The sequence below is a fragment of the Sus scrofa genome, chromosome 9 (assembly GCF_000003025.6).
Source record: "Sus scrofa isolate TJ Tabasco breed Duroc chromosome 9, Sscrofa11.1, whole genome shotgun sequence".
NCBI classification, from domain to species: Eukaryota; Metazoa; Chordata; class Mammalia; order Artiodactyla; family Suidae; genus Sus; species Sus scrofa.
Window position 1 is genome coordinate 106,454,441 of NC_010451.4, and position 26,902 is coordinate 106,481,342.

The following is a 26,902-nucleotide window of genomic DNA, read 5'->3' on the forward strand; positions in this document are numbered from 1 at the left end:
TTTATGGTTGAGTAATATTCCATTGGATATATGTACCACATCTTAATCCATTCATCTGTTGATGGACATTTAGGTTGTTTCCATGTCTTGGCTATTGTGAATAGAGCTGTAATGAACATACGGGTACATGTGACTTTTTCTAGGAAAATTGTGTCTGGATATATGCTCAGCAGTGTAATTGCTGGATCATATTCTATATTATTTTTATGAGGTACCTCCATACTGTTTTCCATAGTGGTTGTACCAATTTACATTCCCACCAAGAGTGGAGAAGGGTACATTTTTCTCTGCACCTTCTCCAGCATTTGTTATTTGTTGACTTGTTAATGATGGCCATTCTGACCAGTGTGAGGTGGTACTTCATTGTAGTTTTTATTTGCATTTCTCTAATAATTAGTGATATTGAGCATTTTTTTCATATGCCTGTTGGCCATCGATATGTCTTCTTTGTAGAAATGTCTCTTTAGGTCTTTTGCCCATTTTTCAATTGGATTGTTCATTTCTCTGTTGTTGAGTTGCATGAGTTGTTTGTTAATTTTGGAGATTAGGCACCTGTCTGTTGTATCCTTGGCAAAGATTTTCTCCCATTCTGTGGGTTGTCTTTTCATTTTTTAATGGTTTCCTTTGTTGTACAAAAGCTTTTGAGTTTGATTAGGTCCCATTTTATTTGTGTCTTTATTGTCATTATTCTAGGAGGTTGATCGAACAAGATGTTGCTGTGATTTATGCCAAAGAGCATTCTGCCTACATTTTCTTCTAGGAGTTTATAGTATTTGACCTTATATTTAGTTCTTTAACCCATTTCGAGTTTATTCTTGTATATGGTGTTAGATAGTGTTCTACCTTATCTATTTTATATATGGTAGCTTGTTCTGCTCATCCCAAACTCCTAATTTATCCTTCCCCTTGTCCCTTTCCCCTTTGGTAACCAAAAGTTTGTTTTCTATGTATGTAAGTCTGTTTCATAAAAGAGGTCACATGCATCATTTTTTTAGATTCTGCATATAAGTGATATCATATTATATTTGTCTTTCTCTGACTTACTTCACTTAGTATGATAATCTCTAGGTTCATCTATGTTGCTGCAAATGGCATTATTTCATTCTTTTTTATGGCTGAGTAATATTCCATTGCATTATCACCATATCTTCCTTATCCACTCATCTGTCAATGGACACATAAATTGTTTCCATGTCTTGGCTATGATAAATAACACTGCAGTGAACATTCTGGTGCACATACGTTTTTGAATTACAGTTTTTGTCTTTTCCGGATATGTACCCAGGAGTGGGATGTTTGGATCATAAGGTAACTTTCTTTTTAGCTTTTTCAAGGAAATTCCATACTGTTTTCCATAGTGGCTGCACCAATTTACATTTCCACCAACAGTGTAGGAGAGTTCCCTTTTCTCCACACCCTCTCCAGCATTTATTATTTGTATATTTTTTTATGATGGCCATTCTGACCTGTGTGAGGTGATACCTCATTGTAGTTTCGATTTACACTTCTCTAATGATTAGTAATGTTAAGCATCTTTTCATGTTCCTCCTGGCCATCTGTATGTCTTCTTTGGAGAAATGCAGAATGACCTTTTATACCATCTGCTTCCGTTCCTTGTACTTAAGCACAGGGACACAGTCTATTGGCACATGTGCAGTAGATGTAAGAACAAAGTAATTCTAAGAACTGTCACAGGTGGCAAAAGTATCTCCAGGCATGCTACCTGTGCTGCCCATGCAGTCTTTTTGGTGGCTCAGTTTCAACCTGAGTCTGCTCACCCCACATCTCCTGTCCTTTAAACGCCACTCCCTCAGTTGCCTCAAATATGCACTGGACTCTCCAGATCCAAGAGTTAGGACTTCTTTTTTTTTTTAAAGATTTTATTTTTTTTCCATTATAGCTGGTTTAAGTGTCCTGTCAATTTTCCACTGTACAGCAAGGTGACCCAGTCACACACACATACATTCCTTTTTCTCACATTATCATGCTCCATCATAAGTGATTAGATATAGTTTCCAGTGCTATACAGTAGGATCTCATTGCTTATCCATTCCAAAGGCAATAGTTTGCATCTCTTAACCCCCAGCTCCCAGTCCACTCCACTCCCCCACCTCCTCCTTGGCAGCAACAAGTCTATTCTCCAAGTCCATGATTTTCTTTTCTGTGGAAAGGTTCATTTGTGCCATATATTAGATTCCAGATATAAGGGATATCATGCGGTATTTGTCTTTCTCTTTCTGACTTACTTCACTCAGGATGAGAGTCTCTAGTTCCATCCATGTTGCTGCAGATGGCATTATTTTGTTCTTTTTTATGGCCAAGTAGTATACCAGTATGTATATATACCACATCTTCTTAATCCATTCATCTGTCGATGGACATTTAAGTTTTTTCCATGTCTTGGCTATTGTGAATAGTGCTGCAAATGAACACACGTGCGCATGTGTCTTTTTCAAGGAAAGTTTTGTATGGAAATATGCCCAAGAGTGGGTTGCTGGGTCATATGGTAGTTCTATGTATAGATTTCTAAGGTACCTCCATACTGTCCTCCATAGTGGTTGTACCAGCTTACATTCCCACCAACAGTGTAGGAAGGTTCCCCTTTCTCCACACCCCCTCTAGCATTTGTTATTTGTGGACTTATTAATGATGGCCAATCTGACTGGTGTGAGGTGGTACCTCATAGCAGTTTTGATTTGCATTTCTCTAATAATAAGGGATGTTGAGCATGCTTTCATGTGCTTGTTGGCCATCTGTATATCTTCCTTGGAGAAACGTCTATTCAGGTCTTTTGCCCATTTTTCCATTGGGTTGTTGGCTTTTTTGCTGTTGAGTTGTATAAGTTGCTTGTATATTTTAGAGATTAAGCCTTTGTCAGGTGCATCATTTGACACTTTTTTCTCCCATTCTGTAAGTTGTCTTTTTGGTTTCTTTTTGGTTTCCTTTGCTGTGCAAAAGCTTGTCAGTCTGATTAGGTCCTATTGGTTTATTTTTGCTTTTATTTCTGTTGCTTCGGGAGACTGACCTGAGAAAACATTTGTAAGGTTGATGTCAGAGAATGTTTTGCTTGTGTTCTCTTCCAGGAGTTTGATGGTGTCTTGTCTTATGTTTAAGTCTTTAAGCCATTTTGAGTTTATTTCTGTGTATGGTGTGAGGGAATGTTTTAGTTTCATTGATTTACATGCAGCTGTCCAAGTTTCCCAGCACCACTTGCTGAAAAGACTGTTTTTTTTCCCATTTTATGTTCTTGTCTCTTTTGTCAAAGATTAATTGACCATAGGTGTCTGGGTTTATTTATGCATTCTCTATTCTGTTCCATTGGTCTGTATGTCTGTTTTGGTATCAGCACCACACTGTCCTGATGACTGTGGCTTTGTAATATAGACTGAAGTCTGGGAAAGTTATGCCTCCTGCTTAGTTTTTGTTCCTCAGAATTGCTTTGGCAATTCTGGGTCTTTTGTGGTTTCATATAAATTTTTGGATTGTTTGTTCTAGTTCTGTGAAAAATGTCATGAGTAATTTTATAGGACCTCTATTCTTAACAGAAGGGGTTTGATCCAGGCCCCTGTTATTCCATTTCAACTGACAGGATAATGAGTCATTACAGAGAACAGCTCCACCTCTACCCACCCCAGAATCATACTTGTCCCATACACATCAACCTCCCCAATATCCACATCTCCTTCATTTCCCTTTCCATACTGACCAACATTAACCTCTGCATTAATACTTTAATGGGTCATGAACATCAATACAATTGTTATCATTATCTGAAAAGCCATCACTATTTTAGAAACCAGTGTGCTATGTTGGAAAGAGAAAAGGAGCTCTGAAGGTAGGCTGAAGTACATTCAAATTATAGCCGTTGCTTTCAACATTTATGGGAGGTTGGGCAAGTTCCACATCTTGAATGTTTTTCTTCATCTGTACATGATGGGGATGATAACCTCATCACAGAGTTTGCAAAGATTAAATGAAGTCAAGTACGTACAGCATCTTGTAGAGTAATGGCTCCTAAGAGGTGTCCAGTGTTTTTTTTTTTTTTTTTGTATATTGTGGACACTCAGTAAACACAGAACAAGTGACAATGAATAAACTTTCCTTGCAGAGCAAGCAGACTGAATGTTTTCAGTGAATATATTATTTAGGCTGGAATTTTTCAAATATTTAGTTGCTGTTAGTGGAAGGAACTTTTCTTCAAGTAAAGTTGTATGCAGAAAGGTAACACTGACAATAAGAAAAGTGGAGCTGCTTCAACTAAAACAGGGGAGAGGGTCCGGAGCTCACCTACTCAGACTCTTCTGTTTCTTTCATCACCTGCCAGTTCACCTTTGCTCTGACACTCCAAAAGTGTGTTGTGAAACCACAAATCTAGTCTATATTCTCAAAACCAAGTTTTAATATGTCCTTTATCTAGGTTCCACATATTTTTGTTCTATTTTCTGTTTGTTAACAATATAAATGACATTACATTTTCCACCTTGTATTGTTGTTGATAATATAGGAAGCTGCCTTTGTAGATAAGTTCTCTTAAAAATTCTTCAAGTGTGTCTGTTTACTCTGCTGAGATTTTCCAAGTACATAATCACATTGCTTACAAAAGATGATTTTTATCTCATCCTAGGTAATATTTTTTTCTCTTACTTGTTCCATATTTTAGCGTATGCACTAGAATCCAAAAAAAAAAAATGTTATTTAAAAATGGTCTGGGTATACATCCTTGTTTAAGTCTTGATTGTAATTAGCTTTCTTCTAGACCAGTTACTCTTGTCTTTGTTGCTGGAGTCCCAACTGCATGAGATTCTGATTTAATTGGTCTGAGGTAGATCTCAGGCTTCAGTAGGTTTCGGGATTTTTTTGGGGGGAGTTGGGAGGGGGAGTGGGGCTTGCCTGTGGCGTGTGGAAATTTCTGGGCCAGGGATGGAACCCATGCCATAGCATCTCGATCCAAGCCACTGCAGTATGACGCCGGATTCTTAACCTCCTGTTCCACAAGATAACTCTCTTCAGTAGGTTTAAAAGCTCTCCAGGATATTCTTATGTTCGGAGAATTGAGACTCTCAGCTCTAGGTAATTTACCATGAAGTACGTTGACTGCTTATTATTTTTTTTATTATTTCTCCAATACATTTTTTTCTACTGTACAGCATGGTGACCCAGTTACACATTCTATTTTCTCACATTATCATGCCCCAGCATAAGTGACTAGACATAGTTCCCAGTGCTGCACAGCATTTCTATTGATGGCTTATTAAATATAGTTATTCCTTACCATGTTTAGAAAGGATTGCTGTTCTTAGACGTCTAAGATTTGGGGGTTTGTTTTTTATTTAGAAACAGTTTTGCAATTATCTGTTGAGATGTTGAGATGATTGTATTATAAACACATAATATTCTTTTTTTTTAAAAGAACTTCATATTAATTGTCTTTCTACGGGAAGGAAGAATTTCATTTTATTTAATTTTTTTGGCTTCCATGGCACACAGAAGTTCCTGAGCCAGGGACAAACCCACACCACAGCAGTGGCCGGAGCCATGGCAGTGACAATGTTGGATCCTTAACCTGCTAGGCCACCAAGGAATTTCACATGTATTTATCCTTGTTGGATATATTAAAGCAATGAATAAAACATCCTTGTATTTATTCCTAGGTTAAACTTGGCCATGGTAGGTAAGCCCTTCATTGTTTTCTTGAGTTCAGGTTGCATTATGTTTTCTATTTGTTAGAATGATATATTTCTATGAATTCTCTGTCCTACCTCAGCAATAACAACAATAATAATATCATTATGTTTAAGAAGTGTCTATGTTCCAGAAGCTGATCTAAATCTCTTATATGATTATTTCATTTATTTCCATTTATACAAATGGAAACTAAAGCATGAAAGGATTAAAATTCCTGCCCATGGTCACAGAGCTGGGACATGGAAAAGCCAAGGTTTGAACGCCAGTAGTTGGTGTTAGAGAACATGTTGGTTGCATTATTTCTTCTAGAGGCCTCTCAGTGTCATCATGTGCCCTCTGTGTGAACTTGGATAGCAGACCGGAAATTTCCTTAACCTCTAATTTCTTCAGTTTGGTCATCACGCAAATGAGGGTAACAGTTATCCTTCCTTTGTAGGACTGTCAGAAGGATTGCCTGAATTAGTATTTGTGAAGTGCTCAAATCTATACCTGGCACTAAGGATTTACATCAGTGCCTGTTAAATAGATCCCAGCCAGGCCATCTGGTTCTGGGTCTCATCCATTACCTCTTTGGAGTCAGGGTTATGCCATTTTAAAAAATGACCTGAGTAGTTTTCATTCTCCTGCAACTTTTTCTTAAATAGATTTTATACATTTATATTTTCTCCCAACTCATTCACTTTGTTTTATTGGCATAGATACATAGAATTTTTTCAATAACAAAAAGTTCCCTACTGTTATAGCCTTTTACTTTCCTCATTTTATTTGAATTTTCTATCTACAAAAAAATCTAGTTTTGATTTTATTAATTTTGTTTTTCAAAAAAAAAAGTCACTGAATTTATCTATTAATTTTCTGTTTTATAATTGATTGATTTCTGGTTTTTTACATATATCTTCCTGAGTAAAAAGCTTCCTTTATCTCATTTTAATCCAACAGCATAAATTTGCCTGTGTACAGCTTTGATCATACCCAACAATTTTTTTTATTTGTGCCATTCCTAATCAACCAGCTTTGGGGGTTTTACCGCAATCACTTTGTTCACCCTTTGTCAGCCCCCTTTTCAGTCACATTTGTTCCCTCCCTATTTGCTCCCTCAGGCAGTTGTCTCTGGGGCCTCTCTTCTAAAACAGATAATCTCTTGACTCAGTTTATCTCCTTCCACATATGGTGATTATACATAATTACAATGATGGAGGGGAAATTAGAAGATTTTTCATTCGCTTTTCTGAACCAGTTACCTGATCCAGGCTCACAAAGGGACAACTGAGAAGTTCTCCCATACAAATAGGAAAAGTGGCTAGAAAATATAATGAAAGAGCTGGTATCATTTACTCTAACAGAATAAAGAGGAGGAAGAAGAGGAATATGAAGAGGAAGTGGGGAGGGAGGGAAGGAAGGAAGGATGGATGGATGGAAGGAAGAAAGGAAAGAAAATTTAAGAATCTTCTGAGAGACATTTAAAAAGAAAAACAGCTTGAATATAAATGGAGAGCTACTCCTTGTATTGGAATGGCTAATACTGTAAGATGTCAATTCTTTCTAAATTAATATGTAAATTTGTTGCAACCCCAACAAAATATTAATTGATTTTAAAAATCAGAACAGCTGGTTCTAGGATTTTTGTGTAAATATCAAAACCCAAGCTTGGCCAGAAAAAAATTTCTGAAAAGGAAGCATAATGAATCAGGCCAAGTTCTATCAGATAATAAAGTATATTACAAAGCAAATGTGATTAAGCTGGATGAATGAATCACGATAAGAATCCAGAACTGGACTCAGATGCATATACAAATTTATATATGACAAAGATGACATTTCAAAGCAAATGCATTATTCAAATAATAGAAATAATGATACTATTCATAGAGTTATAATACTGTTCTCTCATAATGTTTTAATTTTTGTGTCATACACTTACTATAGGTTATAACTTTTATTATGGATGTTATACGTTTTTATGTAAAAGAATCTATAAATTCCTAGGAGAAATGAAAATTATTTTTGTATTATGGATTGGGAAAGGCCTTTTTATTTTTATTTTCGTTTTTGGCCACTTCGTGGCATATGGAGTTCCTGGGCCAAGTATCAGATCCAAGCCACAGAACGACCTAAGCTACAGCTGTGGCAATGCTGGATCCTTAACCTATTGTGCTGGGTGGGGGCTCCAACCCAGGTCCCAGAGCTCCCAAGACACTACTGATCCCACTGCAGCACAGCAGGAGCTCCAGGAATGGCCTTTTTAATATTTACTGAACACTTATTGCCAAGATCTTTTTAGGCATTTTGCATATATTTATGTATGCAATCCCCACTCTATGTTATCATCTCCATTCAACAGAGGAGAAAGCAAATTGCAAGAGGTGAAAGTTGCCCTTGACCCCAGGGCTCAAAGGAGCGAAGTGCACAGTTAGATCAGATCGTTGGACTACTAGAGGTTGTGTTCTCAACCATTACGATAAACTAGCTGCCTAAACAACTGGCAAACCATCTGGAAAAGAAACAAAGGTGGAGCCCAATGATGGTTCAACTGCTGGACTGAATCTATCCTTGGCCTTGACACATGGGCAATATCTGATTGCATATGTTCACAAATGAAGTTACTGTTAGCACAAGTATAAAATGTCTCAGCATCATCTAACCCTCGATAACAGGTAGCAGGATGGCCCTGGTGGCAGGAAAACTGTGCCACAAGCAGGAAGTAAGAATCAGGTGATGTAATGTGTGAAGGGCAGTTTTACGACCTGGTAAAGGACCTGGCAGGACCTTACCCTGGAAATACACAGTGCCACCATAAATAACCCATGTGTTTCCCACAAAGAAGAGCATACACACCCAATATCTGCATGTCTGATGGCACCTAGCATCCTCTGTTTAAAATCTGTCTATCGTGTGGGCCACAGTGTTAAAGAGAAAAACCACACATGCTCAAACCCACGATACCAAAGCCTAGATTTAACACCTAGACTAATTGTAATTTGTCTTCCCCAGAAATGTCTTCTTAATCAACCAATTTGGAATTTTCCAGTCAGCACCAATGAGGTAATTGGTCACATCAGCCCCCTCCATCCTCCCCCCTCCAATAAAAAGAAGAGGCAATCTATATAATAAAATCCTGGTCCAGTCCCTTCCCCTAAAAAGAAGAAGTTCTGGCCTGAAAGAACTCTTTCCTTTTGCTACTGATTTCCTTGTCCACCCTCCTTCTATAAAAGTCTTCTATTTTGTCCCTCTCCCAGGAGTCCTACTGTTTACTAGGTGGGATACTGACTGATCCATCAGTCCCTAATAAAGCCAATTAGATTTTCAAATTTACTCGGTTGTATTGTGTTTTTTAACAATAATAAACTACAACTTCTGTGGGATTTATGCGTCAGAGGGGTCATTTTTTTAACCCTCCAACCCAGTCGTCCGCAGAATTCCTTCAATTTTTACCTCACTGCCTACCCCTAATTAAATTCCAAATGGAGAAAAGATTTTTTCATGTAAACCCATCTATAAAGTTCTAGGAAGAAACATGGTGAAATTGTTGTTAATATCCCCAGTGAGAGAGATCTTTCCAAGACTTGAACGTTAAGCTCAGATGTTATGATGGAAAAGAAGGACTGCTTTCACTAAATTAAAATTCTAAAATTTTGCACAGGAAAAAATAAAGCCAAAAGGCAAATGAAACTTAGGAGAAATGTCTGTACCACCCACAGCAGACAAAAGTTTAATTTCCATAGTATATTAAGAGCTTTATAAAAAACAAAAGGCAATACGGAAAGTAAAAAACCCAGTGGAATGAACAGAGGACACAGACAAGAAGTGTACTGGAAAAGAAACATAAAAATATGAAAAGATGGTCAACCTCATAATTTTAGAAAGCAACTTCAAATAAAAATGAAACACCACTATTCATCTATTGGACAAAAGATCTTTGCTAACGCACAACACTAATGAAAGAAGGGGAAGGAGACACTTTCAAATATTGAATAGATTAATTGGTACATCTACTTTGGAGGGTAATTAAACATGATTCTAGTAATAATTTTAATAGCAATAGCTTTGTTGACTTAAAGAAAAGCACAATGTGAGAGTTGTGAGTTGAAGTATTCAGGGTCTAGTCCAGGAGACAGCCTCTCAGTAGCTCTGAGTGAACGGTTCCAAAGAAGTAGAGGGGGAGCCAGCAGATAGGAATTTTTTTGGCTGGGAAATACATGCGGTCCAACATGGTAAAAATTTATACATCTTGGTAAAAGATTACTGCTAATCACAAAGAACAGATATCTCAAGTCAATGACTTTCATGCTTTTCTATGTGTGGGAAGATGCAAGAATCTGGGGTCATTGAACTTCTTCCTGAGATATGCAACTTAACTATCTAAGGGGCCCTTTATTTAAGCACAGACTGCCCCATCCTATTTTTCATCCTGATTTCCTCTCAGGTGCAGGTGCACTGTCCCTGGGTGACTGCAGCGGTTTGTGACTTAATCCTTGGACAACAGGGTTATAAGTGACATATTTGTTCTTTCCAAAGCTTACCTTTATTGAGTGTTGGCTATGTCAGACAGATACTAGTCTTGGTATTTAGATATTTTAATTCACATGCTCCTCATAACCACAAAATGAAGTGGTTTCTATTATTATCCTATGAGAAAACTGAGGCACAGAAAGATGAAGAAACTTGTTTAAGATCTCATGTTTAGTAAATGGAGAAGCTGGCTTCAAATTCATACATTCAGTTTAAGATGCCAAGTTTGACAATGTCCATAAAAATTTTGAATGTTTATGCCTATTATCTATACCCAGTCATTAGAATTACATTTGGCTACAGAACACAGAAAAGAAAATAATTATCAAATAAGTGTGTACATTTCTCTCCCATGTAAATAAAGTCTGGAGGTACACAGTCCAAAACTGGTAGGGCAGCTCGATTATACGAAATGCTCAGGAATCTGGTTCTTTCCAGCCTACCACTCACTCTCCAAAGAATGTAGCCCTAGAGCTCATAGTCCAAGGCAGCAAGTGAATTATAGGAAGGAATAAATCATAAAGGACAAAGGCATGCATGAGCTGTCTCAACTGTTTCTCGGAAGCTGCCACATGATACTTCCTCTGACATTGCTTTGGCTGCAAGGGAGGCTGGGAAATGTAGTCTTAATTCTGAGCAGCAATAGGCAACAGTTAAGCACGGGTAGCAACCACAGAAGAGGAGGGGAATGGCTATTGACAGGGCTTTCCTTCCTACTGACGCCAAAATTCCAGTTCTAGGAAAATTTCCAACAGATGAATAGTACATTAGTGCAAAACCATATCATATTGATTATTCTCCATTTATACTTCCAGATATATTTTTGACCCTGCTCTGCCGGCCTGTGCCCTGGGACCTGATCTCTAAGGACTGCATCTCTTGGGTTTCCTTGCCCTCTGGATTCCACTTCTATTCAGCAGATAGTCAGCAGAAAACCAGATAGCAAGAGGATTGTGTGGTCAGATTATAGACTCTGATGGTTGCAGTTTGGGCGGTTACTACACTCCTCAATCTACAGCCACAGCTCCTGTTAGGTGGCATCTCTCACAAAGTGAGATTCTACCAAGACTGCTCCCTCCCCTTGTTCTTTGGTGCCTAGGGAGGGTTAGGGCTTCTCACTGTTGCTAGTTTCTGACTACTTAACCATGTACTGTTTGATCCATTAATTCTGCCAGCACCGGTGTCAACAGTCCTTCCATTAAACTCTCTTCAGCAAGCTTTGGATGTGCCATCTGCTTTCCTCCTGGACTCTGGCTAATACACATATGTACAAGGATTTTCACTGCAGCAATGCTTGAAACAGCGATAAACTAGACATACATTAAATATTCATCAATAGGGGACAGATTAAATATAAATAATATAATCAGAGTAGGAATATTATGTAGCAATTTTTAAAATAATGTCTCAGAGCTCCCATTGTGGCACAGTAGGTTAAGAATCCAACTGCAGTGGCTTGGGCTGCTGAGGAGGTGCAGGTTCAATCCCTGGCCCAGTGCCTGGGTTAGGATCCAGTGTTGCTGAAATTGTGGCTCAGATTCAGTCTCGACCTAGGAACATTCATATGCCACGGGGGAGGAAGGCCATACAAAATAAAATAATAATGTCTCACTGTACTTTGCACTTAAAATTTTAAGAAGGTCGATCTCGTGTTATATGTTCTTACCACAATTAAAAAATAGATGCTACAGACTATTTTTAAAATATAGATACAAATTTAATCTATTCAGATAGATGTGCATATATGTTTTATATGTATGCAGTTATATACTAAGATATGTGTTTTATATATAATATGCATTTGTACTTTGAGGTTTGGGGAAGCATAATGGAGGCCCAGAGTAGGACAGAGATTTACTTTCTTTGAATATCCTATGATACTTCAAGAGTTTTTACCATGTATATATTACCCTTAAAAACAAAACTAGTTAGGGGAAAAAATACTGCTTTCCTCAGGACACAGAGAGGGAAGTATAGGAAGAAGACAATAACAGTCCTTGGATATTCCATTATTTAATTGAGATTCTAGCCTCCTCTCCTCTCTACTCTCTGTCCTCTCTTATCCCCTCCCCACCATGGAGGGCCGCACCCAGGAGGACCCTCCTTTTAGGAAAGAATAGCACCTCACTCCCCTGGGGCAGCATGGTTCTTCTGTAGCTTTCCATGTGGTCAGTGCTGTCATGCATTCAAGCTTTTCCATGATCCAGAATCTCCTTATCTGCTTATTACGGTTCTTCCCATTAACTTTTCAAGGACTGGCCTCTTAGGAAATGAAACTACCTTTCAGGTTTCTGAAAAAAGACCTCACTCTCTCAGCCTACAGCTCTTGGAACAGGGCGAATTCTGTTAGGACTGACCACAAGGACCCTCTAATAGAATTTAAAAGTTCCAGTTTTACTTTGGGCTGAAATCAAAAGCATGGAGATCTTGAAATATCACGTGATTTCGGTTACATGTGGAATCTAAAAAAAAACATGATACAAATGAACTTATTTACAAACAGAAATAGACTCACAGACCTAGAAAACAAATTTAGGGTTACCGAAGGGGGCAGGGACAGGTGGAGGAATAAAGTAGGAGTTTGGGATTAACAGATATACACTACTATATATAAAATAGGTAGCTAACAAGAACCTACTATATAGCACAGGGAACTCTACTCGGTATCTTATAATAACCTATGATGGAAAGGAATCTGAAAAAGAATATGATATATATTTATATACTTATTTATATATATGTATAACTGAATCACTTTTCTGTGAACCTGAAAACTGACACATCTGAAACTAACACAAAATTGCAAATCAACTGTTTCCATAATATTTTAATTAAAAAATAAAAGAGTATATTAACAGGGGGGGAGACAAATATAAAGAGCCAACAAGTTGGAGAAATAGCATAGCATACTCAATGAAGAATTACATACTGAATATATAGTATGCTGAAAAACATTAAGAAGTTCACACAAAAAACCTATTTGCAAATACTACAGCTGGATTCATAACTGAGCTGACATAACCTGGAAACAACCCACAGTCCTTCAACTAGTAAAGAGATGAGGGAACTTGGTACTGGCTTACAATGGATGACTATTCAATAATCAAAAGCAATGAACTATAGGTTCAGACATCAACATAGCTTAATCTTGAATGTATTATGTGGTCATTATAAATGTTGTTATAAAAATGGTATTTGGAGTTCCCGTCGTGACTCAGTGGTTAATGAATCCAACTAGGAACCATGAGGTTGCGGGTTTGATCCCTGCCCTTGCTCAGTGGGGTAAGGATCCAGTGTTGCAGTGAGCTGTGGTGTAGGTTGCAGACGCAGCTTAGATCCCGCGTTGCTGTGGCTCTGGCATAGGCCAGGGGCTACAGCTCCGATTCGACCCCTAGCCTGGGAACCTCCATATGCCGCGGGAGCAACCCAAGAAATGGCAAAAAGACCAAAAAAAAAAAAAAGGTATTTAATGAAATTTAAAGATATAAAACAATATTGAGGGAAAGCGTGTTATAAACTGCTTGTACCTTGTGTAAAGTAACAATGCTTTCCAAATGGGTAAATATGTAGGGTAGATAGGGCCCTCTTGAGTGAAGTAATTTGATTTCAAAAAGACTTATGAGCAAGCAAGACCTTTTCATCCAAAAGGATTGAAGATAGTTTTTAATTTACAAAGTAATTTATTTAATCAGTGCCTATTTGAAACTCAAAAGCAACTTAATAAATGTAGTTTCTTAACACAAGTATTTATGATTTCAGAAATAAAGAAAATTTCAATTATATGAATTTGAATAAATTCGCTGCTCAGTAAGCATTCATCTAATGGGCATAATGGTCGTCTATCAAATTTATTGCTTGATGTTTATTTTTAAAGTTTCAAACTCTGAATAGTTTCTTCATGTTACTCAAGGTACAAGAGGGATCTTTTTGTCTTAAAGGATTTTAAAACTTCTTAATACCTTTTGAAACAAAATGTTATATTTTTGTCAAAAAAAAAATACTGGGGTATTGGTGAGACTTTCAATTTGGATCCTATTCCTTCCTTTAATTATTGACTTAACATCTACATAATGAGAACCTATGTGACTTGAAAAACTAGGTTCACCTCTTTGTGGGTGTCAAGCCAAAAGACACAACCAATCTGAAGACCAGGAGAAGGAAGGATTTCTTACCTATGCCACAGCCATAGCAACGTAGGATCCAAGCCATGTCTGTAACTTACGCCACAGCTCACGGTAGCACGGATCCTTAACTCCCTGAGCAAGGCCAGGGAACAAACCTGCATCCTCATAGATACTAGTCATGTTCATTACTGCTGAGCCATTACAGGAACTCCAAAACTGGGAAAATTTTGAACTAAGGGTACATGCATATTCATGAAGGGGACTGAGCAGAGGTGAATTCTGCATAGAATTCGGCAAAGGTCAACAGAGTCCAAGTTTTAGCTGACAGAAGCCAAGACGGTGAGAAAATGTCAACATCATCATCCTTTAGGTTCCAGTTGATCTGGTACCTAACGGGGTTTAAACTCTTAAGCAAAACAGCTCAAGAAAGTGCTTCAGGCTAATCTTTACTTTTGAAGCAGTAGTGGGAATCCTTAAAACTGACACATTGTCTTTGCTCTTGTTACTTCTCCCCGCCTGGTAACAGTCTTTTGTTTCTGCATTCTTTTGTTCTCAAGATTATTCAATACTGAGACCTATTCAAGGACAAGCATTATGGCCAGGCTTAGATCACAAAATGACTTAGGCCAAAAATGCTTCTCTAATGTCCAAAAGCTGTATCTGGTGTTCTTCCTCCAGGGACTTCCTACCCTATCTGCTTACACCTGCTCTGTTCCAAAACACTAGACGGTGCCAGAAATTGATAAAACGAATGAACCCTGATCTTGAGAGATAGTCTCACAGAGGGGACAGAGAGGTGTAAGAGGTGCCACGGGAAGTGAATATAAAGATTAGAGTCAAGGCTCAGAGAGAGTGGTCAATTGTAATCAGGGACCAGGATGGGTGACCAGAAAGATTTCCTAAGCCGGACACCTATGGTAACTTAAAACTGTTGAAGGAAGATTAAAATGGGATATCAATATATTGAAGGTCATTGGTGTCATCCTTATCCTAGAGAGAATCAAAAGGAAAAGAGGAAGAATGAGTCAGGAGTGCCATCACAGGCATTATTCAGAAAAGAAAAAAAAGAATAGTTAAATATTTGGCTGTTATTTTAGACCAGATTAAAATGTGTTCATGTTAAGATACTGCCTTAATGTTCTTATACCTGTGGGGGAAAAGACATCCAGTTACGAAATAATAGGACATATTGAAGAAACAGCTGATGGTGCCAGCACCTTGAGGCATGGACTAATTGCAGGGAATGATAAGGATACAGAGGTGGGGGCAGGGCTGCATAGGAAAGGCCTTTTCTATAATACCCAAAGCATGGGGAACTGTGGTTCGGCCAAGCAGTGATGTAATCACTTGTGCACATTAGAAAGATCACTCTAGGGGGAGTATGGAGGTAAGGTCAATTGTGAGACTGTTGCACTGATGCCAAGCAAAGATGGAGAAGGCAGAGGCAGGCCAGGAATGCTGATACAGTAGATTGCATCTGACTTCAACAGGATTCAGTTACTAGTTCAATGATGGGGGCAAGGGAATGGGAACTATTGAAGGAATCTCCTAGTTTTCTGGTGACCAACCAGGTGGAGGTGTCATATCCTATGATAAACAATAAAAGACAAGGAAATTTGAGGAAAATAGGTTGAGTTTGAGGTTATTTTTCGGATGGCCATATAATGAGGTCTGGGACACTGTTAAGAATGAGAAGAACTAGGAATTCCCATCATGGCTAAGTGGAAATGAATCTGACTAGTATTCATGAGGACTCAGGTTCAATCCCTAGCCTCGCTCAGTGGGTTAAAAATCCAGCAACACAAGTTCATTGCAGCACTATTCACAATAGCCAACACATCAACCCAAATGTCCACTGATAGATGATTGGGCCAGGAAGAGGTGGTATATATACACAATGGAATACTACTTGGCTGTAAAAAAGAACAAAATAATGCCATTTGCAGCAACATGGATGGAACTAGAGACTCTCATCCTGAGTGAAGTAAGTCAGAAAGAGAAAGACAAATACCATATGATATCATTTATATCTGGAATCTAATATACAGCACAAATGAAACTTTCCACAGAAAAGAAAATCATGGACTTGGAGAATAGACCTGTGGTTGCCAAAGGGGAAGGGGAAGAAGGAGTGGGAGGGACTGGGAGCTTGGGGTAAATGTAGAATGTTGCCTTCGGGGTGGATTAGCAATGGGATCCCGCTGTGTAGCTCTGGGAACTCCTACTAGTCAATTATGATGAAACAGGTAATGTGAGAAAAAAGAATGTATACGTGTATGTGTAACTGGGTCACCATGCTGTGCAGTAGAAAAAATATATACATAAAGAAATTAAAAAAAAAAAATCCAGCGTTGCTGTGAGCTGTGGCCCAGGCCACAGACATGGTTTGGATCCCACGTTGCTGTAGCTGTGATGTAGGCCAGAGGCTATAGCTCCAACTTGACGCCTAAGCTGGGAACATTCATATACTGTGGGTGTGCACCCCTGCCCCCCCCAAAAAAAAGAATGAGAAGAACTAAATTTCATGCTTTTATTTATATCTTCTTCCTCTACTCAGTCTCTCTTTTCCCTGCCCCAAAATCCTTGACCCTCCTTGTCTCCTTCCCACCCCAGTTTTGCTTAGTTAACACCTACTCATTCTTTAAAGATTAACACAAGCAACACTCCATCCAAAAAGTCCCTCATGACACATCACCTCCTTCTCATAAATGTGAGTTAGATGATTTTCCCCTCATGCTCCGGTAATGCTCTATGCTTGTTTCTACATTACACCATAATGTACACTGAATGATAATTCAGTTACAGGTCTGTCTCCCCTGCATGATTTTAATCTTCACGCTAGGAGGGTCTACATATTCCTCTCTAATATTGCCCATATATAGTACAATGTTTATTAGGATGTGGTAGGCTCTCAGCAATTGTTGAATGAATGAATGAATATCTTGAGTGAGAGAAGGAGCACTTCTTTTTCTTAGACTGGAGATTGAGGGTGTTGAGGTGGTGGGTGTAGGGGACTAAATGAGAATTTGAAGCTCTCTAAAATCAATTTCTGTCTATGAAGTAAGAGTCATTTCCTAAAAGAATGATGATAAAGACATGTTGAGGGAAATGATGGAGGTTTGGAATAGCTTCTCTAAGGAGTGAGAATGGAAGGTAACCAAACCTATTTAAGATGGTCATGGAGCCCTAAGGGTCCAGCTGATCTTGGCAACAGTGAAGTTATCATGGTAGTGACTCCAGAAGCTCAGTGGGTTGAGTAAGAGAGAGGAGGGCACTGACAGTGGAGATGCTCCAAGGTTCAAGGCCAGAGAGGCAGACCCAGCAGAGGACGAAAGGCTCTGACACAAAATGACACACTGCGGGGTATAGATGGGATAAAGAAGGGCAGTGGAGCCATGAGGGACAACAGACTGAAACAAGTGTGAAGGAGTAGAGGCTTCCTCAGGCTGAAGAAGAGACACTGTGGGTGAGATAGTGGGACACCTGGTCAGAGGAGGCTCTTTTGAGAAACTAGAATGTTAAGCTGGAGATTCCAAAGTTGGGTGTCGTGGTGGTCACAGAGCCCAGGGTGTGGCCATGGAAGCTAGTTGCTAAAGGGACATGGTAAGTAAAGTTGTGGGAGCCAGGAAAGTTAGAAACTTTGAAGCTGCATTTCATGGTTTGTACCAGAACCATGAAACTGCCTGTATTAGAGGCAGGAGCAAGGTGAAAAGAAGAGTAAGAACAGGATTTCAGAAAGTTTATTGAAAAGTGGGTGGTGAAAAGGGGTTAGGGTTAGGGTGAGAAGGATGGCTAGGGTTAGGGTTAGGGTTAGTGGGCATGTGTGGCCAGAGGATATGAAGTATAAAATATGGTTCCTGCTTTAAGAACCTTGAAACTTCAGGAAAAACAAAGAAGCACAAACAACTAAATAACAATAAAATAGTCAGAACTTGTACAGCACAGTGACTCCATCACTATACATTAACTATACTGCAATAAAAATAAAACTTTTTTTTAAAAAGAGGACTTATCTCCCCAAAGTTAGACAGATATATTCCACTTTAACACTTTTATAATTTTGATTTATTTATTTACTTATTTATTTTTATAATTTTGACTTAAAATTTACCTACTTATTACTTCCAAAATGTATTTTTAAGTAATGGAAAATACTTTGTCATTTTGTTAATGGGTAATTGATTGTCCTAATAAAAATTTAATTGACCAAAAAAAAAAAAAAAGCCAGAACCTGTGTTAAAGTCATACTACCTCCTTCAGCATCAAGGATTAAACACTTCATGGTTTGAGAATTGTTAATATTGCCCATGCGTTTCCAACTTCCCTTGAATTTCAGAATGTTATGGAAGGTTGGCCTTTCCTGAGCACAGACCTGTCCCCAACCTGTGCATCGTGACACCAGCCAGTCAGACCAGCAGGCTCTTCATTTTCTGCTTCTCACACGATATGCTGGCACGCCGGCCTGTCTGCTATACCACCTGGTTTAACAAAGTAGGTCACACCAGGGCTCTTGGCTCAGAGACAGGGAGCTGCACGGGAACAGGCTGTCACTAAAAGAGAGACTGATGATTATCTCCTGTAGAGACTTTTAAGAAGAGAAAGACTAAGAGAAGATTATACCTATCATCGTACTTTTAATCTTTAACTGATCCGCCTCTTTTTATACAGCCTATAGGCTAGTAAAACAGACAAATTTGACATATTTCTACTACCTTGATAGAGTGCTGTAGGCAATAATGTTTTCCATTGTGTAGTACATGTTCACTGACAAAATTCTTCCACATGGATGAAGTCATTTGTCCTTCAAAGCAACCACCATCGAAGCGAGGATTACTGACCCAACTGACATGGGCTTCGTTTCAGGTTCACTCCACTGAGGTGAGGAAGCTGTTGTCTGTCTTACTCATCCTCAAGAGTAGGCGTTCCCCACTTATAGAGCAGTGGAGCCCCACCCTAAATGTCACCCCTCTTTCTCTCTCTTACATCTGTCAACTCTTTCTGCTATTTCTTTCCATGGAATTCAATTCAATTTAAGAGGCAACTGGTGAATGGCAACCATGGGCCAAATACTATACAAGGAATTCAGATTACCAAACTGACACCCCAAGGAGCGGCCAAAATAACTAAGTAGACAGGGAAACAAATTACTCTAATATGGTAGCTATTAAACCAGAGGGACACGCATGGTACCATGATCACTCGAAGAAGGGAGAAATTAATGTTGACTGGTGGGCTGAAGTGGCAGATGAACGAGGAGTTGAAAGATGCATAAACACAGTAGAAAGGATATTCCAGGCAGATTGAACAGCCTGTGAAATAGTAAAGGAGCGGGAAACGAAGAAGTTCAGTTTAATTCATCTCTCTTCCATATAAACACTCGAGTGATTGGAGAAAAACACACAACAGTTATATCAGGCCCACTGACCTTAAGTAAGGTCACAGAGCTACTCATTTGTACATCTAGACTGCTGCTTCCCAACTTCTTTCTCTGCATACCTCCAACTCTACCTCTTCTTCCTTCTCATATGACACCTTTGCTTACTACTGAGCTGAGAAAATGGAACCAGTGACAAGTGAACTTGCAAAATCAACTGTGGCCACATCTACCATCCTAGTACCAGCTATTCCCATGTACTCTTCTCTCTCGCCAGCATTGGTGTGGATGACCTTTTCAACCTTCTCTGAGCCAACTTTTCTTTGGACACCAGACTCTTGCCTTCTCCAGAACATTGCTACAAGCAATTCTCCTCCACTCTCCATATAATCATTTCCATTAGGAAAATGGACAATACAAAAATGCTGTTATTGGAGTTCCCGTCGTGGTGCAGTGGTTAACGAATCCGACTAGGAACCATGAGGTTGCAGGTTCGGTCCCTGCCCTTGCACAGTGGGTTAATGATCCAGCGTTGCTGTGAGCTGTGGTTTAGGTTGCAGATGCGGCTCAGATCCTGAGTTGCTGTGGCTCTGGCGTAGGCGGGGACTACAGCTCCGATTCAACCCCTAGCCTAGGAACCTCCATATGCCGTGGGAGCGGCCCAAAGAAATAGCAAAACGACAAAAAAAAAAAAAAAATGCTGTTATTTCTTCCATCTTACAAAGAAAAAAAAAAAAAAAAAAGCTCTCTCTTGAGCCTACCCCCTTCCCTATCACTATCTCATTTTTTCTCTTCGCCTTGTAACAAAACTTCTTGAAAGAACTGCCTTACCCACTGTCTCCACTCCTTCTCCAATCTCTGTTGGACCCACTCCAATGAGGCTTTTGTCCAGTGTAGCTGAAACCACTCTTTCCCTGTGTCAATGATCTCCACTTGGCAAACTCCAATGATCACTTCTTTGACCTCATAACCTACTTGACTGGCCATCAACACTTGACCCATTGGATCCCTCTTCCTTCAACCACAGTCTTCACTTGGCTTCCAGGACTTGACCTCCTCCCAAGATCGCTCCTTTTCCTTCAGTGGCCACTTTCTCCAGTTTCCTTTGCTGATTCCTCTGTATTTGCCAGAAATTTAAGAGCTAGAGCTCCCAGGAATCAATCCTTGTACTTCTCATATTCACTTACTCTCTTACTCCCTGGGTGATCACATCCAGTCTAATAATTTTATTATTATTTTTTTTACCTCTTTTCTCCCATAGCTTTAATTACCAAGTAAACCACCCATGGGTCCCATTTGAACCTCTCCTCTAACTCCTGACACATATCTACCTGCATCCTCAAAACATAGCTTGGATGTTTAATAGGCATCTCAAAATCATCATGTTTAAAAAACAAACAAACAAAAAACAAAAACAAAACCTCCTGATTATTTCCCCTAAAATTATTTCCTCTCACACGAATTGAGACTATCTCCATGCTGTCACCCTTGATTTCTCTGTTTTCTCATACCCCACATTCAATCCACCAGAAAATCCTACTAATTCCACCTTTAAAATATGTACAGAATCATAACTCTTTTCATGGTCTCTACAGGTTGCATCCTGGTGTAAGTCACAGTCATTTCTGGATTATGACAATAACTTCCTTCTTTATTTCTTTGCTTACCCTTGGCCTCCCACCCTATTCTGCTCTCCAGAAAGTAGCCAGGATGATTCTTTTAAACTATAAGGAGATTGGGCTCCTCCAGAGTTGTTTCATCTCACCTAGAAAAGAAGCCAAAGTCCTTTCAATGACCTGTGCATCCTACTCAATCTGCCTCCCACATCCGCTCCTCCCCACTGCCCAACCTCTCTGACTAAACACATGAGTGAGTAAATGAGTGGATGTTAGGGGAAAGGAAATTGATTTGAGAGTGACAGTAGACAATGAGTCAGGAGATGAACAACCTTTTAAACCAAGCCAAGGAATTCAAGGTTTATTTGAAAATAAAGGGTCGTCATCAAAGTTGAAGAATTTTAGTATGATTACTATCTCCAATAAACTCTCAGTATTAGTATTCAATCCACATGTCACCTTTTATACAAATCCTGACTTAATTTCTCTACCAGTCTCCCACATACATCCAAAAATTCAGCCACAGTAAACTCTTGGCTGCTCCTCAAATATGTCATATTTTCAAAGTTTCAAGCTTTTTCCCTCTCTGTTCCTTCTGCCTACAATGCCCTTCCTGACTTTGCCTGTAACATGTTTACTGATCCTTCTAGACTCAGCTCAAGTGCCATCATCTTTATGAATCACTTCCTGACCACCTCAGAGAATAAGGTGTTTTCTTCTTTGGGCTTCCAGAGTACATGTTACCCACCTCTATTATAGATTTTATCACCTTGTATAGTTATCATTTACTTATTGGCAAGTCCCTGGAGGACAAGGTCCATCATCAATTCTCCATGGGACCCTTGTCCTTTGCACACACAGTATCTTCAACCTAGAAGATGCTCAATGCAGGTTTATTGACTGAAAATGAGCCAGCAAAATGGAATGAAAATCACTAGAGGAATATGTAAGAGAAACCAGGACAGTGAGATGCCATCGAAACCAAAAGAAGGTCAGTTCTGGAGAGATTCAAATAAGCTTACAGATGTCATTGTATTTAAGAAGTAGGAGAGATTTAGAGATATAATAGCCAAGGTTCAGTAGCACATATAAGATGTTATCTTATAATTTAAGCAGTGATATAATATGAGGAACATTAGAAGAGCTGATAAATGGGGTCTGGGCTCCAGGACAACACTGCAGAGTTGCTGTTCTGCCAGAGTAATCCAAACCTCTGCCACAATGGGAAAGCTGAAAATAAGAAGGCCACCATTGGAACTGTGGCCTCCAGAGCCAGAATACCTGCTAGGTCTGTACCAGCTAAAACAGATGTCCTACATCCTGCCTCTTGATACCAATGACTGCCCCTAAATCCCCTCTAAGGCTGCCACAGGAAACACATCTCTGAGATGATATGCATTTCTACTGCTGTGTAACAACCAACCACTACCCTGATTTGGCAGGTCCAAAGTCCAGGCAGGATTGTCTGCCTGGGTCTCACCAGGCAGAGGTCAAGGGGTCAGCAGTCTGGGTTCTTATGTGGAGGCTCTGAGGAAGAATCTCCTCTTGAGCTCATTTGGCGTTGGCAGAATCCAGTTCCTTATGGTGTAGAACTAAGGTCTTTGTTCCCTGATTCTTGCCCAGGGGTGACTCTCAACTTGTAGAAGTCATTCACAGCTCTTGCCATGCCTTCTTACAGGCCCTCTCATAACACCAAAACTCATAACACCAAAATCCCTCAGGTGGAATCCCCCCCCACATGAATCCCTCTGACTTCCATTTCTGCCTTCAGCCAGAGAAAACTCTCTGCTTTTAGATGGGCTTCTATGATGGAATGAGGCCCATCTAGAATATCTATTTTAAGATTAACTGTGCCACAGGACATAACATCATCATGGGCGTGGGACCTCACCATTCTCATGGGTTCCCAGGATGCAAGTGTGGAAAATTGGAGGTTATTTTTAGAATTCTGCTTATCATATTGCATTTGTCAGAAAAATCAGTATAACAAATAGACATATTTTTTACCTTCTGAGTTAGCCGAGATTGAGAAACAGAAAAAAATGTATGTGAATATCTATCCAGACAGAAATTTATTATAAGTAATTGGCTCACATGGTTGTAGGGGTTGAAAAGTCCCAAGGTCTGCAGGGTAATCTAGTAAGCTGGAAACCCAGGAAAGCAAACGGTGTGGTCCTAGTCTGAAGGCTCATATCCTTGAGACCTGGGAAGAGCTGATGTTTCAGTTTGAGTCAGAAGGTGCAAAGAAACCAATACTCCAGTTTGAAGGCAGTCAGCTCTTACTTGTGGAGGGTCAGCCTTTTTATTCTATTCATGCCTTTTATTCTATTCAGCCCCTTTATTCTATTCAGGATTGGATGAGGTCCACCTGTTTTAGGGAGCGCACACTGCTTTGCTCACTCTACTCATTCCAATGTTAATCTCATCCAAAACACCCTCACTGACACTCAGAATAATGTTTAACCAAATATCTGAGAACCCTGTGATGCAGCCAAGTTGACACATAAATTTAACCACCACACTTTCCAAATCTTTTGCAAATATCTTCAAATGAATGGACCTAAGTCCCATCCAGAAACTCAGCTGCAGAGGGTCAGGTCACGAAGTTACATTAGAACAGTTACTTTCAAACATTTTGACCTCAACGTATCTTAAGAAATACATATTTCATTACAACCCAGTGTAAGTAGGCATATAAATAAATGAAACAAAATTCCATAACACATTACTTGTCTTTACTAAGTATAATGTACTCTGATATTTTCTTTATGGTTCCATTTCATTTTAACCACACAGATCTTGATCCTTCCAAAAACAAGTCATCATTAGGAAGGTGGACTGATTTTGAGGGTCCATTTACCATATACACTACAAGCGACCTCTGAGAAGCAATTTTCCTTCAGTTGTATGCCTCACAATGTCTGGTACATAATACCATGTTTGCTCATGGTATTATGGAAATGAAAATAGTCAACGGATTTTCATTCATTTTATAGAAAAGTCTGAATCCTTTCATAAAAATAGGTCCTCCACTCTCCAATAAAATCAAACAATGGATACAGGGATGCCCTTTTCTCTATCCCCACCCCAATTTGGGAAGGCTAAATTTGCAAATCCACTGGAATACATGGGAACGTATTTTTCAGGGAGAAAGATGACTACCAATGGAATATTCTTGTGCAAAGTGCAGACAACATTAATTATTATAAATAGCATGTAGAAATTGACTACTTCTGTACCATTTATAATAAGTGCTTAATGACAGACTTGGATGATCATGTCACAGGGTAAGAGAAGGCTGTTATTCAGATGACCCTACCCTTTTAAAAAACACTCAGGTTTCATATTTTTCTTACCCACTCCCAAAATGGTGAACTGCCCTCTGCAATAGAAAAGGCCCTAAAGAGGAATTCACCCATTTTGCAGCACTCAAACTCTCTTACAAAACTGTTCTCCAGCGAAACGAATTATTTACTTAAATGCTTGGATTCTGTTATTTGGATAAGTAGTAGACATATTTATGAATGCACCATATCCATTTCACTGCAATGAATCCCCAGGCAGCTCATTAGGATCAGTCCGGAGAGTTCAACTTGAATCGATCTTCTTTATCTCTGTTGCCATACCAAGGACAGAGTTTCACAAAGTCAGATTTAATTCTGTCTGACTTAGAAAAAATGAAGAATCTGGCCCCTTTCAATAAGGATCATAGTATAGTCTTCCTCATTCAATTGTACCAGGTGTGAATGAAAGTTGAAAGAGGGGCACTGTGTGATCCAGGAAGTGAAGTTTTAGGGCTAACTTGTGGTGGTTGTAACAAATCTAAAAATTGCTTAAAGACTAGAAAAACTTGAAATCAGTGAAACTGATGATTTAAAGATCTTTACCATTAAGAGAGTCAAATACCTGGATATGCTCTATATGGAAGCAATAAAATGCAATCATTCATTTAATAAAGATTTAATGAGCACCTACTATGTGATATTTAGATAGTCATACTCTAACTACAGAAGTGATCCAAACAGACCAAGTAGGAAGAGGTAGAGGATAACTAACTAATAAACAAGTAATGAATGAATAGAAAGGTAGAGGGTAAAATTGAGACTCACCATCTGGGACCTACCATCAGTTCTGAGTTTCTTAAAGCAAACACATACTACGTTGCCCATCTCATCTATGGACCATACTTCCAAAAGATATGACACATCTCTAATTGTGACACATTATAATCATCAAGACATTTCCTCTTTTCCCCAATTACATTTATTTTAAAGAAATGATGTGATACATTGAAAGGATACTGGGGATTTGGAGAATCAATAGATTCTGGAGGACCAGGTTTAAAATAGTAGCTCTGGAGGTCAAGAGGCAAGACATCCAAGAATGTGTTCTGTATGAACAGCTTTATTGGGGTATATGACTGACATACAATAAACTGCACATATTTAAAGTATACAAGTTGCTAAGTTTTGACATATGTATATATCCATGTACATATCACCACATCAAGGCAAAGAATGTATTTGGCACCTTTGAAAATTTCTTGGGGTTCAGTTGTCCCTCCATCCCACACCTCTTCAATGTCCATTCCTAGGTAATCACTGGTCTGTTTTCTGGCACCATAGATTGCCTTGATTTTTCTAGAATATTATAAAAATGAAATCATAAAGATATACTCTCTTTTTGAGGGGAATGAGTGTTTGACTGACTTCTTTCACTCAGAGAAATTATAATTTTTATGCTTGTTGTATCAATAATTCTTTACTTTTTTGTTTATCTATTAACATGTCAAAGAAAATTTGGGCTGTTTCCACATTTGGCATCTTGTAAACAAAGCTTCTATGTAAAATGCTTTGTATGGATATAGACTTTGATCTCTTTTGGGAAAATGTGTAAAAGTAGATTAGCTGTGTTATATACTAGGTATATGTTTAACTTTTAAAGAAATTGCCAACATGTTGTCCAAAGTGCCTGTGCCATTTTTACATTCCCATCAGCAATATGAGAGTTTGAATTGTTTCATATCTTAGTTAATACTTAAAATTTTAGGCATTCTAATCATTGTATAGAGTTATTTCATAGTTTTTATTTGCATTTCCTCTTATAATGTTGAACAGCTTTTTACATGCTTATTTGCCACTCACATTCATCACTGGTAATATGCCTTTTCAAATCTTTTGCCCCTTTTTTATTGGATTGTTTATTATGTTCATGATATTGAGTTTTTAAAGTTCTTTTTGTATTCTAGATATGAGGCCTCTGTCACATATACGATTTATAAATACTTTCTCCCATTCTGTCTTATCTCATACTCGTAATGATGTTTTGAAAAACAAAAGTTCTTAGTTTGATGAAGTGTAATTATTTTTTTCTTTTAATGAATCATGCTTTTGGGCTTATAGCTAATAAATCTTGGCCTAATCCAAAATCAGAATCAGTTTTTTGTTTAGGTACCTTGAAAATATTCTAGATTGCATGGGTTTTAACCGTATTCTAGATTGCATGGGTTTTAACGAGAAATCTGCTTTTATTTTTATCTTTTCCCTCTGGCTTCTTTGAAGATTTTTTTCTTCATCTCTGGATTAAAGCAATTT